Source organism: Jaculus jaculus, chromosome 14 (genome assembly GCF_020740685.1).
Source record: "Jaculus jaculus isolate mJacJac1 chromosome 14, mJacJac1.mat.Y.cur, whole genome shotgun sequence".
NCBI lineage: Eukaryota > Metazoa > Chordata > Mammalia > Rodentia > Dipodidae > Jaculus > Jaculus jaculus.
In genome coordinates this window covers 7483403-7500025 of record NC_059115.1, presented here as the reverse complement: position 1 = coordinate 7500025, position 16623 = coordinate 7483403, and the positions used below count along the sequence as shown (strand labels likewise).

At 49.1% G+C, this 16623-nt stretch overlaps 1 long non-coding RNA gene across 2 annotated transcripts in view; it reads left to right on the top strand.

Annotated features, from left to right (window-relative positions):
• The window catches only part of LOC123454566, a 30243-nt gene extending 13915 nt beyond the window's left edge, over positions 1–16328 (top strand). The window contains exons 4-6 of one of the 2 annotated variants that reach the window (XR_006633404.1): positions 3095–3166; positions 3242–3383; positions 14589–16328. This is a non-coding gene — a long non-coding RNA (uncharacterized LOC123454566). Of the gene's footprint in view, positions 1–3094; positions 3167–3208; positions 3384–14588 lie in introns of both variants that reach the window. The other variant, XR_006633405.1, reaches the window with a different exon arrangement.
• The last annotated feature ends 295 nt before the right edge of the window (positions 16329–16623 follow it).

Here is a 16623-nt window from a genome sequence, read left to right as displayed (position 1 = left end):
AGGAGGAAGACCTCTTCAGAAAAGGGGCGGGGAGGAGGGGGAAGGATGGTACCAACATGTGATGTTTACGTGCTAAATATGTCCATATCTAATATATATTATGTGGAAGCAAAAAAAGTGTGGATCATGGCAGATGACTGCTTAATGGTTTATTGTCTACGTGGACTGAGATTGTCAACTTTTTTTTAATTATGTGTGTGAGCTGGGTATGGTGGAACACGCCTTTAGTCTTAGCACTCGGGAAGCAGAGGTAGGAGGATTACTATTAAGAGTTTGAGGTTACCCTGAGATTAATTCCAGGTCAGGCTGGACCAGAGTGAGACCCTACCTCGAAAAAAAAAATTGTGTGTGTGTGTGTGTGTGTGTGTGTGTGTGTGTGTGTGTGTAGCCAGCTTCTTTGCTGCAAACACGTGCCTGTTTAGCTCTCTGTGAGTGACTGGTAAACTGAACCTTGTTAAAAAACATTTTCTGGGAAAGTGTGGGGGTGGGGAGGGAGGGAATTACCATGGGATATATTTTATAATCATGGAAAATGTTAATAAAAATTAAAAAAAAAACATTTTCTGCCAAGCACCCTTACACTCGGAGCCATCTTCTCAGCCCTTAAGTTATTGCTTCCGTGGTTTGTCTCAAAATCTGTCCTTGGGTTGATAATGTATAATTGTCCTTCCTGAAACAAACCACATGCAAAGTAGATATTGGTGTGACTTTTTGTTTGTTTTATGAAATAAGGTCTCATAAAATCTAGATGAGCTTGGAGCTCCTTATGTAGCTGAAGGTGGCTTTGAGTTCCTCATCAATCTTCCACCATCTCCCACAGGCTGAGATTGTAAACTTGTACCACCACCCTGGGCAACAAACAAACAAATAAAATAGTTTTTGAAGCCAGGCATAGTGGCACAGGCCTTTAATGCAAACACTCAGGAGGCAGAGCTATGAGGACTGCCATGGGTTTGAGGCTACTCAGAGACTACATTGTGAATTCCAGGTGAACCTGAGCTAGAGTGAGACTTTACCTTAAGAAATCAAAAAATAGGTTTAACAAAAAAAAAAAAAATTTTTTTTCTAGGTAGGGTCTCTCTCTAGCTCATGCTGACCTGGAATTCACTATGTAGTCTCAGGGTGGCCTTGAACTCATGCCAATCCTTCTACCTCTGTCTCCCGAGTGCTGGGATTAAAGGTGTGTGCCACCACGCCTGGCTTAAAATTTTTTTTTTTAAGTCTATTGTTGCTGGGTATGGTTTCCCATGCCTTTAATCCCTCTGTGAGTTCAAAGCCAGTCTGGGACTGTAGGGAGAGTTCCAGGTCAGCCTGGGCTAGCATGAGACCCTACCTTAATTTTAAAAATAAATAAAATAATTTTTTTCTTTTTTTCTTTTTTAATTTTTATTAACATTTTCCATGATTATAAAATATATCCCATGATAATTCCCTCCCTCCCCACCCCCACACTTTCCCATTTGAAATTATATTCTCCATCATATTACCTCCCCATTACAATCATTGTACTTACATATATACAATATCAACCTATTAAGTACCCTCCTCCCTTCCTTTTTCTTCCCTTTATGTCTCCTTTTTAACTTACTGGCCTTTGCTACTAAGTATTTTCCTTCTCACACAGAAGCCCAGTCATCTGTACTTAGGATCCACATATGAGAGAGAACATGTGGCACTTGGCTTTCTGGGCCTGGGTTACCTCACTTAGTATAATCCTTTCCAGGTCCATCCTAAAATACATTTTTTAAAAGAGGGGCTAAGGAGATGGTTCACTGGATAAAGTCTACCAAACTGGACTTTTCCTGTACCTGGTTTCCTACTACCCATGTGAAGGCAGATGCCCGGTGGCACATGGGTCTGGAGTTTGTTTGCAGCAGCAATAGCCCAGACTTGCCCACGCTCTTTCTCTCTATGCTTACAAATGAAATAAAAACATTTTAAAGAGGTGAGATTGGGGTAGGTGGTGCATGCCTTTAATCTCAGCACTAGGGAGCCCCAGGCAGGAGAGTTGTTAGTTCAGTGCCAGCCTGAGACATCATGGTGAATTCCAGGTTTGCCTGGGCTAGAGTGAGACCTTTCTTTTGGAAAAAAAAAAAAAAGTTAAAGGGGCCAGAGAGATAGTTTTACATTAAGGTGATTGCTTGCAAAGCCTAATGAACTGAGGCTTAATTCCCCAATACCCATACAGAGCCAGACGCACTAAGTGGAGTAAGTATTCTGAGTTTGTTTGCAGTGGCAGAAGGTCTTGGCACACCCATTCTCTTTCTCTCTGTGTGCATCTGCAGGTCTCTGCTTGCAAATCAATAAATAAAAATGAAAGACCAAAAATATTTTTAAAGGGGACTGGACAATATTTCAGTACGCTCTGTGGAAGAAGTTTCAGTGTTCAGGTTGTGCGATATGAGGAAGCTCGTCCACCATTTGTAATTTCTTTCATGGAGGGGCCGATTAACTCAGTCCCTAGCCAGGCTGGTCTAGATCTAAACATGTAGGCCGGGCTGCGTTCAGACTCCCAGCAAGAGCCTAGTGTGGTGGTACTTATCTTTCATTCCAGCACTGAGGTGAGATTCATTCATGAGGTTAGAGGCCATCCTGGGGTACAGTTAGTCTTAGGACAGCGTGGACTACAGTGACGCCCTACCTCAGCAACCAGAAACGGTCTGGGAAGAGGGCTCCAAGGTTAAAGGCACTTGTTTGCAAATCCTGGTAGCCCAGGTTCAACTCTGCAGAATCCACCTAAGGCCAGGCAGAACAGTACAACAAGCATCTGGCATTTGTTTGCAGCAACCGGAGATCCTGCCAAATCCATGCGCATTTGCAAATAAAATGGGTGCACCAGGGTCTCCTGCCACTCAAACGAACTTGACTCATGCCACGTCGTGCATTGGGCTTTTTGTGGACACTGGGGAATTGTGGGGTACTGGGCAATTGAACCCAGGCTGTCAGGCTTTGCAAGCAAGTGCCTTTAACCATTCATCCATCTCTCCCTCCAGCCAGGATTTCCTGATTTGTGTAGCAATTTCCTCCTAGTAGAAACATCTCATCCTGGAGTGAGGCTCCTTGGGAAATTTTAATTTTTATTATTATTTTTTAGTGGTGTGCCAGAGCCTAATGCCACTGCCAATGAACTCTAGACGCATGTGCCACCTTGTGCATCTGGATTTACGTGAGCACTGGGGAATTGAAAATGGGTCCTTACGCTTTGCAGGTAAGCACCTTAACTGCTAAACCATCTCTCCAGGCCCTCCTTGGGAAATTCTAAACTGAAACATGGACTCATTATGAAGGTCAAAAGCTCTCTAAGGCTCAGGAAGTCAGCACCTCCAATGCTCAGGAAGTTCCTAAAACAAGATTCGCAAGGCCCCTCAAGATGTCTATGAAAGGTAAGGACTGGCTGCAGGCTCCAAGCAGCTCAGCTGTCTGCACTTGATTGTTGACGTCCAGGGATTCTGCTTGTGCGCCTCATTTATGTGGGTTCTCAGGAATCAAACCTGGGTACTTAGGCTTCACAGGCAAGTGCCTTAACTGTTAACCCATCTCTCAAGTCCCACCTTTAAAAGAATTTTTTTGGAGCTGGGCGTGGTGGCGTATGCCTTTAATCCAAGCACCGGGAGGCAGAGGTCGGAGGATCACCGTGAGTTCTAGACCAACCTGAGACTTCATGGTGAACAAGGTCAGCCTGGGCCAGAGTGAGACCCTACCTTGAAAAGCCAAAAAAAAAAAAAAAAAATTTTTTATTGTTTGTTTTATTTATTTATTTGAGAGCAACAGACAGAAAGAAAGGCAGATAGAGAGAATGGGCGCACCAGGGCCTCCAGCCACTGCAAATGAACTCCAGATGCGTATGCCTCCTTGTGCATCTGGCTAATGTGGGTTCTGGGGTATCGAGCCTTGAACTGGGGTTCTTAGGCTTCACAGGCAAGCACTTAACTGCTAGGCCATCTCTCCAGCCCCCCCCCTTTTTTTTTTGAGGGAAGATCTCGCTTTAGCTTGGGCTGACCTGAAATAATTTATTCCTGTGTGGCATCCTCAGTGCATTGTTTTGTTCCTCTTGATAAGCCAACGAACTTAACTAGAGTTACTTAGAGAGCAGGCAGGAAGTTGCTCACAGTAATAATGGGACTCAAAGGCAGCTGCAGCAGTGGAAAACCCAGCCCAGCACAGGTGACAGTTCACAGAAGCTGTGTGTCTGCAGCTCGCCGCACAGCCTGCAGATGGCTCTGCTGCTCAGTCAATTCCTAATTGTGGTTTTTTGGGTTTTTTTTTGGAAATATATAATGTATACACACACATATATCAAGTGCTGGGATTAAAGGTGTGAGCCACCTTGCCCAACTGAGAGAGAATGGGCACACCAGGGTCTCCAGCTCCTGCAAATGAACTTCAGACAGATGTGCCACTTTGGGCATCTGGCATTTTCAGTGGGTACTGGGGAGTTGAATGGAGGTGGTTAGGCTCTACAGGCAAGCACTTTAACCACTTAGCCATCTCTCCAGCCCTGTATTTTGTATAGTTTTTAAAATTTCATATTACTTAGGTGTGTATGTGTATGTGTGTGGTTCCCCAGGCTTCTTGTAGGGCCTGCACTGTGTTTTGGGTGGGGCATATGTGGATATCTTAGAAAGCGAATCCAGGCCTCCAGTCTTTGCAAGCAAGCTCCTTCAGCTGCTGAGCCAAGTCCCCAACCCTTTTGTCTGTGTTTTCAGACAAGGCTTAATGTTTATCGGCCTTGAGTTTCCTATGAAACAGGGCATGCATCCATTTGCCTCCAGTACCGGAGTGTGTGGGGATTACAAAGTTCACAAGGCCTGGCTTTAAATTTTTTTTTTTTGAGTAGCGAGACCTGGTTCTAGGTGTGGCGGTGAGCAGAGTGCTCACTCGATCAGGGGATCAGGCACATTAGTGCGGTCAGCGCTCTGCGTGTTACTGCATGTAAGAAGCTGTCGGGCAGAGGAGCATGAATGAGGAAGGCAGGCAGGCACTGCCCCCTTGGAGCGCCTCTGCTCTGGAGGACTGGCAAACTGCACTGGCCCAGTCCTTGTGGCATCATGGCATGGAGAGATGGCCCGGCGGTGAAGGCGCTTGTCCTTCTCAATGGTGTTCCTGCAGCATGCACCTGTCCTTTGGAGCTGCTGGTCCTTAGGCCTGTCAGCCCGTGTGGATTCTGCAAAAGGAGAATGGTCCTTGGAAGGGAAGGTTCGAGGCTAGGTTGAGTCGGATTTTGGTCTGGGACACGTGTCTTTTTGGAAATCTCCAGTGCTGCTGGACTAGTTTGTTGGCCATCACTCGATTCCTCCCTGCCCATTGGGAGAAGGCCCATAGGTGACCGTGAGAGAGCGAGGCCACGGGAGCTGGGCTGCTGTGGGTGGAGCCCGGCGTCCTCTGAATGCCAGTCCTTCCCCGGCGAATCCCCACTAGTGGTTTTGAACACTGAGGAAATGGACAAGGCTGCAGTCCAGTGTCCTGCCCTTTCCCAGACCCCTGTTGTAAAATAAGAAGTGATGCTGTCAAGCCGGGTGTGGTGGCGCACTCCTTTAATCCCAGCACTCGGGAGGCAGAGGTAGGAGGATCGCCACGAGTTCGAGGCCACCCTGAGACTCCATAGTGAATTCCAGGTCAGCCTGGGCTACAGTGAGACCCTACCTTGAAAAACCAAAGGGGAAAAAGAATAATGCTGTCAGTCCACAGTGTTCTGTTGTCTGTATAAAGGTGCCTTCTAAGGTCAAAGGTGCAGTAGTATGCACATTTTACTCAGACGGGGGTGGTGGACATGAGTCCAGTGAATCCCATGTTCGTATGTGCCCACGTGTGTAGAGCATGGGGAAACGTGCCTGCACGGTATTCTTCTGTCCCTGAATTTATTGAAGGGATGAACGTCTTGTCACCCCTTCAGGTCCAGACTGTGCAGGGACTGGAGGGGCGCAAGCCCAAACCTTGACATAGGCCTTACGGAGCCCAGCAGCATGGGGAAGGAAGCAGCGCTGTGCCCTGCCCGGTCTCCCCGCACTGTCTTGGGCTTGCTTCTGTCTTTGGGGCTGCGCTCCAGTGTCACCTCAGGGCTTCCAAGGCCACTGTGTACAGTCACAGGTTTGCAGGCTCCTTGGGGATTTTTTTTTTTTTTTTTTTTTTTTAGCTCAGACTGACCTGGAATTCGCTATGTAGTGTCAGGGTGGCCTCGAATCATGGCAATCCTCCTACCTCTGCCTCCTGAGTGCTGGGACTAAAGGCGTGCATCACCACGTTTGAAGGCTCCATTTTTATTTTTTCCTCGGGATATTGCACCTTCTCTTTCTTGTTTATCTCATTCTCTCTTTTCCAGCTTCAAAAGGACAAGGAATTTGGCTTTGTACCTCTGGGATCAGGTGCAGTAGATGCTTCCGACACTGGGCCCCTCGTTTCTCAACTCCACCCTTTAATATCTACCCATAGATACCTAATACATTTACATGCGACAAGAGAACTTTTACGAAAGAGGCTGAAAACCAGAGAAACCTGTAGGAGAGCCAGGCGTGGTGGCGCACGCCTTTAATCCCAGCACTTGGGAGGCAGAGGTAGGAGGATCGCTGTGAGTTCAAGGCCAGCCTGAGAATACAGAGTGAATCCCAGGTCAGCCTGTGCTAGAGTGAGACCCAACCTCGAAAAACCAAAAAAAAAAAAAAAGAAAAGAAAAGAAAAGTAGGAGAAAATAGGCAACTTTATTAACGTTCAAGCAAAGGTCTCTTGTGAACCTCGAAAAGACCACAAACTGGTAATACTTAATTTGTTTTTTTGTCTCTCGAAGTGGTTGTGCCAGAGACCAGTGGATTTATAGATCAATCCTGACTTGAAAGCTACATGCATTTTGACTGAAAGAAAGTCTGAGAATTTGGTTGGCCTGGCCCAAATCCAGCACTACTGGAAATGTTTATTCAGCAAATGTTTCCTGGATATTTATTTAATTGTGTACCACTGAGGTGTATGTTTCAAAGGCAAGCAGGCGTTAGAAAGGAGCGCAGTTGGCCACTTTAGTTAACAAGTGACTTAATGCTGTCAAGCAAAGCAAAAGCTAGAGAGATTTACTTTTGGTTTTTGGAAGAAAAACTTCTGTGAATGATGAGATAAGGCTCAGTGTGGATATTTTAATTCCACCATGTAGGTTGCTGTTTATTTATATTTACTTACCATATGATAGAACTTGGTCAACCAATACATTGAAAATGATTTCTGAAAACTGAATATGGACAATTTTATTTAAATTTTGTTGTTTTTTTTCTAGGTAGGGTATCACTGTAGCCCAGGCTAACCTGGAATTCACTGTGTAGTCTCAGGGTGGCCTCAAACTCACAGTGATCTTTCTTACCTCTGCCTCCTGAGTGCTGGGATTAAAGGTGTGTACCACCATGCCAGGGAATTTTAAATATTTTAAAATAAGGAAGTAGCCCAGTAAACTAGAATCTATGCAATAAGACATTGGTGTACATTTACAAACTCTTACATTTCATTTATAGACTAGATATATAGATATAGATAATATAGATAAATATATAGGTTTTTCTAGGTAGAGCCTCACTCTATCTAGCCCAGGCTGACCTGGAATTCACTATGTAGTTTTGGGTTGACTGCAAACTCACAGCAATCCTCCTGAGTGCTGGAATTAAAGGTGTGAGCCACCATGCCTGGCTATCATTTACAGATTTTGGTTTTCAGAAACAGGGAGAGAGAGAAGACAGGCGGGCCAGGGCCTCCAGCCACTGCAAAACAAACTCCAGATGTGTGTGCCACATTGTACGAATGGTTTATATGGGTCCTGGGGAATTGAACTGGGGTCCTTTGGCTTTTCAGGCAAATGCCTTAATGGCTAAGCCATCTCCCCAGCCCTCTGCTAGTGGTTTTTTCTTACTGATTCCTAGAAGTTCTTTGCACAGCCTGGATTTGAACCCTTTGTTGATTTCATGTCTTTCAGAAACCTCCCATTCTCTATCTCTAGCTGGCCTCTCTTTTTTCTTTGAATACTTTTTTTTTTTTAAGTGTGTGAGAGAGAGAGAGAGGCAGAGAGAAAAAAAATTGGTGTGCTAGGGCCTCCAGTCATTGCTGTTGAACTCCAGACGCATGAGCCACCTTGCACACTTGCGTTACCTTGTGCGTCTGGCTTACTGGGACCTGGAGAGTCAAACATGGGTCCTTAGGCTTTGCAGGCAAGCAGCTCAACTGCTAAGCCATCTCTTCAGCCCGGTGTAGTGTCTTTTGATGAACAGAGGTTCTTTTTTCGTGTGGGTTAACTTCTACTTTTCAGGAGACTTGTTTATGTTCAGCTGGTGTTTTCATCAACACTCCAACCTTTGAACAGTGTATCTCTGGGTTTATTTGATGAGTAAATAATGTTCCATTATTTTTACTTTTATTTTTTGGTTTTTCAAGGTAGGGTCTCACTGTAGTCCAGGCTGACCTAGGATTCACTATGTAGTCTCAGGGTGGCCTCGAACTCACACAATCCTCCTACGCTCTGCCTTCCAAGTGCTGGGATTAAAGGTGTACACCACACTCTTTATTTTTATTTATTTATTTATTTGAGAACAACAGATAGAGGGAGGGAGGGAGGGAGGGAGAGAATGGGCGCACCAGGGCCTCCAGCCACTGCAAACAAACTCCAGATACATGCGCCCCCTTGTGTGTCTGGCTTACATGGGTCCTGGGGAATCGAGCCTTGAACTGGGGTCCTTAGGCTTCACAGGCAAGTGGTTAACCACTAAGCCATGTCTCCAGCCCCCACGTTACATTGTTTGTGCATATGTGGCCTGTGTATGAGTGTTTGTATGTATGTGGGAGCACATGACCTGTGGAGGGCAGAGGGCAGCGCTGAGCATCTTCCTCAGTAGTTCGCCACCTTTTATTATCATCCTGTTTCCTGAGACAGGACCTCCCACTGAAACTGGAGTTCACAAGTCTGGTCATTCTTTTGTGTTTACTTGCCCAGTGCTGGGGTTTCAGGTGCGCTCCCCCACGCCCGGCTTCTGCGTGACTGTTGGGGTCCGAACTCTGGTCCTCATAGTGCACAGCAAGCGCTTCACCACTGAGCCGCCTCCCCAGCCCCTGGTCCCATTAAACACTATTTATTTACTTTTGTTTATTTGAGAGAGAGAGAAATGGGTGCACTCGGCCCTCTAGCCACTCCAAGTGTACCCCACATGCACACCCCACCTCATGCCTCCAGTGCACGTGGGTTCTGGAGAATAGAACCTGGGTCCTTCGGCTTTGCAGGCAAGCGCCTTAACTGCTAAGCCATCTCTCCAGCCCTTATTCCAGTTTTCTCCTCCTAATCATTGGAGACTTAAAAAATTTTTTTTGTTTATTTTTATTTATTTATTTGAAAGTGACAGAGAGAGAAAGAAAGAGGCAGATAGAGGGAGAGAGAATGGGCGCACCAGGGCCTCCAGCACTGCAAATGAACTCCAGAGGCGTGCACCTCCTTGTGCATCTGGCTAAGGTGGGTCCTGGGGAATTAAGCCTCGAACCGGGGTCCTTAGGCTTCACAGGCAAGCGCTTAACTGCTAAGCCATCTCTTCAGCCCTCTTTGGAGACTTTTAAAAAATTTTATTTACTTGGGGGGGGGGGAGAGGGAGGGAGAGAGGGAAAGAATGTACATACCAGGGCCTCTAGCTGCCGAGAACTCCAGACGGATGTGCCACCTTGTGCATCTTGCTTTCATGGGTACTGGTGAATTGAACCTGCGTCCTTAGGGCGTGGGGGGCGGGGGGATCAGCCTTTGTGGTGGGAGGGATGAAGGTAGTGAGTGTGGGTGTGTGTGTGTGGTCAGTGTGCGGTGGATGTTGAAGGTAGCGAGTGTGTGGTCAGTGTGCGGTGGATGGTGAAGGTGGTGTGTGGTCAGTGTGTGGTGGGATGGGTGAAGGTAGTGAGTGTGTGGTCAGTGTGCGGTGGATGGTGAAGGTAGTGAGTGTGTGGTCATTGTGCAGTGGATGGTGAAGGTAGTGAGTGTGTGGTCAGTGTGAGGGGATGGGTGAAGGTAGTGAGTGTGTGGTCAGTGTGGGGTGGGATGGTGAGGGTAGTGAGTGTGGTCAGTGTGAGGTGGATGGTGAGGGTAGTGAGTGTGTGGTCAGTGTGCGGTGGATGGTGAAGGTAGTGAGTGTGTGGTCAGTGTGCGGTGGATGGTGAGGGTAGTGAGTGTGTGGTCAGTGTGCGGTGGATGGTGAGGGTAGTGAGTGTGTGGTCAGTGAACGGTGGATGGTGAAGATAGTGAGTGTGTTCAGTGTGCGGTGGATGGTGAGGGTAGTGAGTGTGTGGTCAGTGTGCGGTGGATGGTGAAGGCGGTGAGTGTGTGGTCAGTGGGCGGTGGATGGTGAAGGCGGTGAGTGTGTGGTCAGTGTGCGGTGGATGGTGAAGGGTGGTGAGTGTGTGGTCAGTGAGCGGTGGATGGTGAAGGTATTGTGTGGTCAGTGTACGGTGGATGGTGAAGGCGGTGAGTGTGTGGTCAGTGAGCGGTGGATGGTGAAGGCGGTGAGTGTGTGGTCAGTGTGCGGTGGATGGTGAAGGTGGTGAGTTTGTGGTCAGTGTGCGGTGGATGGTGAAGGCGGTGTGTGGTCAGTGTGAGATGGATGGTGAAGGCGGTGAGTGTGTGGTCAGTGTGCGGTGGGTGGTGAAGGCGGTGAGTGTGTGGTCAGTGTGTGGTGGATGGTGAAGGCGGTGAGTGTGTGGTCAGTGAGCGGTGGATGGTGAAGGCGGTGAGTGTGTGGTCAGTGTGCGGTGGATGGTGAAGGCGGTGAGTGTGTGGTCAGTGTGCGGTGGATGGTGAAGGCGGTGAGTGTGTGGTCAGTGAGCGGTGGATGGTGAAGGCGGTGAGTGTGTGGTCAGTGGGCGGTGGATGGTGAAGGCGGTGAGTGTGTGGTCAGTGGGCGGTGGATGGTGAGGGTGGTGAGTGTGTGGTCAGTGGGCGGTGGATGGTGAGGGTGGTGAGTGTGTGGTCAGTGGGCGGTGGATGGTGAGGGTAGTGAGTGTGTGGTCAGTGGGCGGTGGATGTCGAGGGTAGTGAGTGTGTGGTCAGTGGGCGGTGGATGGTGAAGGTAGTGAGTGTGTGGTCAGTGGGCGGTGGATGGTGAAGGTAGTGAGTGTGTGGTCAGTGGGCGGTGGATGGTGAAGGTAGTGAGTGTGTGGTCAGTGTGCGGTGGATGGTGAGGGTAGTGAGTGTGTGGTCAGTGTGCGGTGGATGGTGAGGGTAGTGAGTGTGTGGTCAGTGGGCGGTGGATGGTGAAGGTAGTGAGTGTGTGGTCAGCGTGCGGTGGATGGTGAAGGTAGTGAGTGTGTGGTCAGTGTGCGGTGGGATGGTGAAGGTAGTTAGTGTGTGGTCAGTGTGCGGTGGATGGTGAAGGTAGTGAGTGTGTGGTCAGTGGGCGGTGGATGGTGAAGGTAGTGAGTGTGTGGTCAGTGGGCGGTGGATGGTGAGGGTAGTGTGTGTGTGGTCAGTGTGCGGTGGATGGTGAGGGTAGTGAGTGTGTGGTCAGTGTGCGGTGGATGGTGAGGGTAGTGAGTGTGGTCAGTGTGCGGTGGATGGGTGAAGGCAGTGTGGGGTCTGGGCGAGCTCCCCCACCCCGTGATCATGGGGAGGGTGGGCAGAGCTTCTGTCCCCTCCGCCCGCAGGGTGTCCCGCCTGGCGGCGGAGAAGCGCGAGCTTGAGGCGCTGCGCGGGCTGGTGCGGAGCTTGGAGCTGGAGCTGCGGCAGGAGCGCGGCCTGGGCTCGCGAGGGGCGGCCCGCCGTGGCCAGGACTGCCGCCGCCTGGCCGAGGAGGTGAGGCGGGCGGGCGGGGGTGTCGGGTCCTCGGCAGGGACCCTGCGGCCTTCTGTCCACAGCTCAACGAGGCGAAGGCGTCGGAACGCGCCGGGCGGAGGGCGCGTCTGCAGCGTGCGGGGCGGGGAGCTGGGCGGGGCTCGGGGTCTGGCCTGGGGCGCCGCCTGGGAAAGGGGGGTCTGCGGGCTGCTGTCCGCCGGCCTTGCCTGGCCTGGGTGGAGGGACATTGGGAAGGGCTCTCGCGGAGCTGTGTCCGGCGCAGGTGTCAGTGGGCAGGGCGTGACGAACGGGGTTTGGAGTGGGGAGCTGGACTCGGGGAGCGGCGGCGCATTGGGAAGGGAATATGTGGGAGTTGGGGGTGGGCTTGAGGGTTCAGAGCAGCGCAGTTGGCACCAACACTGGGGTTTTCCTGGCCAGTAGGAAACGAACAGCGGGTCCTGTGCCCGCAGGAGACGGGCGCTGCCAGCGGGTCCGGGCTTCGTGTCCCGCGAGTTTCTTCCCCTCAGGCCTTGTTCCTCCCTCCTGCCCGACTCTGCCCCCCATCCTCCCCCCCATCCCTGGCCCCTCCGCCCTGGGGGTCCGATCACCTCCGGTCCGTCTCTGGCCCCGCCCCGCTCCTCACCTGCTGTGCTGGTCTCTCCATCCCCTGGGCTGTGTCCCCCACGGGACCCCCGGTGGGTCACCACGGGGTGGGGGGGCTCCTCCGTTCCCCAGGCGGCAGCGGCTCAGCCCAGGTCGCACCGCCCAGCGTCTGCTGGTGGTCTTGCTGCACGGCGCGGGCCTGCTGCTGGCAGGGGCCGGGCTTGGCGGGATCACCACGTAGCGCAGGGGTGCTGGAGGCGCTGGGGGCACCCGGATGCCCGCGCCTTCCAGGGTGTGGTGCGGGCTGTGGTTGGAGCTTGGGTTAGGTGGGGGGCAGAGGTCAGGAAAGAGGCAAGGCCTGATTCTTGCCAGCCTTTCTCTCCTCTCAGTGGGACATGGTGTCATCTTCCAGGAAGTTGCACAGGAGGAGAGGCCCCGGCCTTAGCGCATATTCTCCTTCCCTTAGTCTCAGGAAGAGTCCTTTATGGGGAAAAATATATATACACACACACATATATTATACATGTATATATAAATTTGAAGCAGAGAGAGAATGGGCATGCCAAGACCTCCAGCCACTGCAAACGAACTCCAGATGCATGAGCCCCCTTGTACATCTGGCTGACGTAGGTTCTGGAAAGTCGAAACTGGATCCTTTGCTTTTGCAGGCAAACGTCTTTACAGCTAAGCCATCTCTCCAGCCGGTCTTTACAAACCTTTTTTTTTTTTTTTTTTTGAGGTAAGATCTTACTTTAGCACGGGCTCACCTGGAATTCACTCTGTAGTCTCAGGGTGGCCTCAAACTCACAAGAATTCCAGGCCAGCCTGGTCTAGAGTGAGACCCTACGTCTAATAGGAAAAAAAGACAGAAAAAGGCACTTCCTCGGTAAGGAAGGTAGAATATATTGCACAGCTGCAAAGATGTTGCGGTCTCATTCTTAAAATGCAGCCACATGGGCTGGAGAGATGGCTTAGTGGTTAAGCACTTGCCTGTGAAGCCTAAGGACGCCAGTATGAGGCTCAATTCCCCAGGACCCACCTTAGCCAGATGCACAAGGGGGCGCACGCATCTGGAGTTCCTTTGCAGTGGCTGGAGGCCCTGGCGCGCCCATTCTCTCTCTCTCTCTCTGTCCAAAAAAAAAAAAAAAAAAGCAGCCAGACAGGATGATGTAGGCCTGTAAACCTGGCACTTAGGAGGTGAAGGCAGGAGAAGCAAGTTTAAGGGCCTTCCTGGGATACATAATGAGTTCTAGGAAGGTGGAGGAGGGTTTGGGGGTGTAGCTTACACTTTGATTAATTACTCCTTCAAAACTGAGTCAGGTTCTGGGTGTGGTGGCTCAGCCGGGCACCCTGGGGGACAGCCTGAGGCTGGAGGTCTGTCTGTGCTGGGCTGGAGTGAGGGCTGAGCGCTGCGCACACAGGCTCCTGCGCTGCCTGGGACTCGTGAGTGGGCCACTGACCTGCCCAGTGGTTGCCGCAGCTGTCACCACAGCGTGCAAGAGAGCTGGGCTTCCGCTCCTCCCTCCGTGGGACCGTTTGGTGCCCACTGACCATATACACCAGAGGCGCCGTTGCTGGGGGTACCAGCCTGGTGTCCTTGCCTCTGGCTGTGGGAATTGTCTCAACCTGGACGTTCAACCACTTGAATGAGGAAAAGTTCTGACACTTTAGCAGGTTTATTTTTATTAATTTTATTTATTATATATATTTATTATTTTATATATTATATACTGTTTATATATTTATCTTTTTTTTTTTTTTTTGGTTTTTCGAGGTAAAGTCTCACTCTAGCACAGGCTGACCTGGAATTCACTATGTAGTCTCAGGGTGGTCTCGAACTCATGGCAATCCTCCTACCTCTGTCTCCTGAGTGCTGGAATTAAAGGCGTGCGCCACTACGCCCGGCTATTATATTATTAATTATTATTATTATTAATTATTAATATTAATTATTATATATAAATATGTAATTATATTATATATTTATATATTATAAATATATATAAATAATAATATTTATTTATTATCATTTGCAAGGAAAGAGAGAATGAATGAAGATGAATGGGCATGCCAGGGCCTCCAGCTGCTGCAAAGGAACTCCAGATAATGTGTGCTGCCTGGTGCATCTGGCTTTATGCTGGTACTGGTTTTAGGCTCTGCAGGCAAGCACCTTACTTTGAGTCATCTCTCCAGCCCAAGTTTTGACATAATTGTTATTCTTCTCTCTCAGCTGCAAGTCCCTGCCACTGGCTGCCGGGTTCTCAGGACCACCAGAAGCCAGAACTCCCCAGATGTCCTCTGCTTGCTGAGACCAGGGCCGCCCCACCGCCCAGTGTGTGTCCTCTGGAAACCTGATGTCACGTGACCTGTGCACAGGAGAGCACAGCAAGCCCAGGAGCTCTGAAGACCCAGGGCAGCGGGGACAGGAGGAAGGGGGTCACCACTGAGGCCTGCGCACCTCTGAGAGCGGATCGAGTTTGAACTCCTCCCGGAGTCATGTCAGACTCCTGGCGGCCCTCAGCCCGGAGGTGCAGCGAGCTGAGCCCCTCGGCATCGGGACCGCTGACCGGCCAGAGCAGCTGGTCTCAGGCAGCGGCAGGCGCCCTGGAGTCACAGTGGAGATAAAGGGACTCCCCAAGAGAGCTTTCCCCTCCCAAGAATGTGCTTAGAAGAGAACATTGTTTTCTTACTCTTCCTTAGTAAATAGTCTGTCACCTAAATGCTCAGTGAAAGGGGCGGTCTTCAGTGTAGTCAAGCATTTAGCTTCTAAAACTTTAAACGTGAGAAAAATATATACTTTGAAAGTCATATTCTTAGGGAAAGAGTATACTGTACACACATTCATAATCTATTAAATGTAATCATGAGCTGATTTAAAGTAAGCGCACTTGTGGGAGCTGGAGAGAAGGCTTAGTGGTTAAGGCACTTGCTGGCAGAGCCAAAAGACCAAGGTTCGACCCCCCAGTACCTGGGTAAGCCAGCTACACGAGCTGGCTAATGGGCCTGGAGTTCGTTTACATTGGCTAGAGGCCCTGACATGCCCGTTTTCTCTCTGTCTACCTGCCTGTTTCTCTAATAAATAAACTAGACAATAAGTGCACTAGTCTAGTAGCAGCTGGCTGATGTCACAATGTGCATTGTGAGGTCCCTGAAAGCTCTATGACATATCTGAGATATCTACTCCCCTCAGTGCTGTTTGGGCCAGTGGGAGACTTGGTGATTCACCAGACGCTCACACGTAGCAGTCAGTGCTAGTTTTCGCGAATACTTGACTATGGGAAATTTTTTCAGTTTTGGAGGTGAGTTCACACTGTCTTTGGGTGCTTTCCCTTTAAGTAGACTGGACTGTGTCTTTCAAATACTTTGTTTAAACATTTCTTCTGGCTCAGATGGTGATAGTTCCATTTTATACTGTGATTTATTCCTTTATCATTGTATTTTTATTCACTAAATTACATGTACATTATTTCTAATACTGTGAAAGGGCTTAAGTGTGTGTATTTTGTGTTAATGAACTAAAAACACTCAGTTGATGAACAAGAATGTAAAGATTCGCTCTTGATTTATACTGATGTGTGATATGTACATAGTTTCAATGACCAATGAGATCTGTTTTCAGATAATTGTGAATATCTGCTTGTCTGTACTTGAAGCTTTAATAAGAGTTGTTAGTGCTAATCCTGTTGTCACAGGCTCTGTGGCTTGGTTCTCCTGACCAGTCTGAGCTTTCAGAAACTTGAACCCTGCCTGGCCTTTCCTGTCGTTTGACAATGAGCTAAATGTAGAGGCCCTTATATTTGTGAGTAATTAATACAAGTAATATAGTGGGTTGTCACAGGTACTAGAACTTTTTTTTTAATATAGAGTCTCAAATGATGGAGAGAATTGTTGTGGGGAGGATGAAATTACCAAGGGTTATTGTCTATAATCATGGAAGTTGTCAATAAAAACATAAATTTAAAAAAAAGAAGAAGAAACACTGGCTTGTGCAGGCCACCTGCCTGAAAAATTGCTCCACGATAGTCAAACATTTTTGGTGACATCTAGTGATTCTGGTTCTTCACAAACAGAAAACCCATCACCAAAATACAGTGGCTTTTCTTCCGAGGTTTCTCAGGGTCCTGAAGGTGTGTTTGTTTGTTTGTTTGGCTTTTTTGAGGTAGGGTCTCATTCTAGCTCAGTCTGACCTGGAAATCACTCTGTAGTCTCAGGGTGGCCTCAAACTCATGGCAATCCTCCTACCTCTGCCTCCCAAGTGCTGAGAT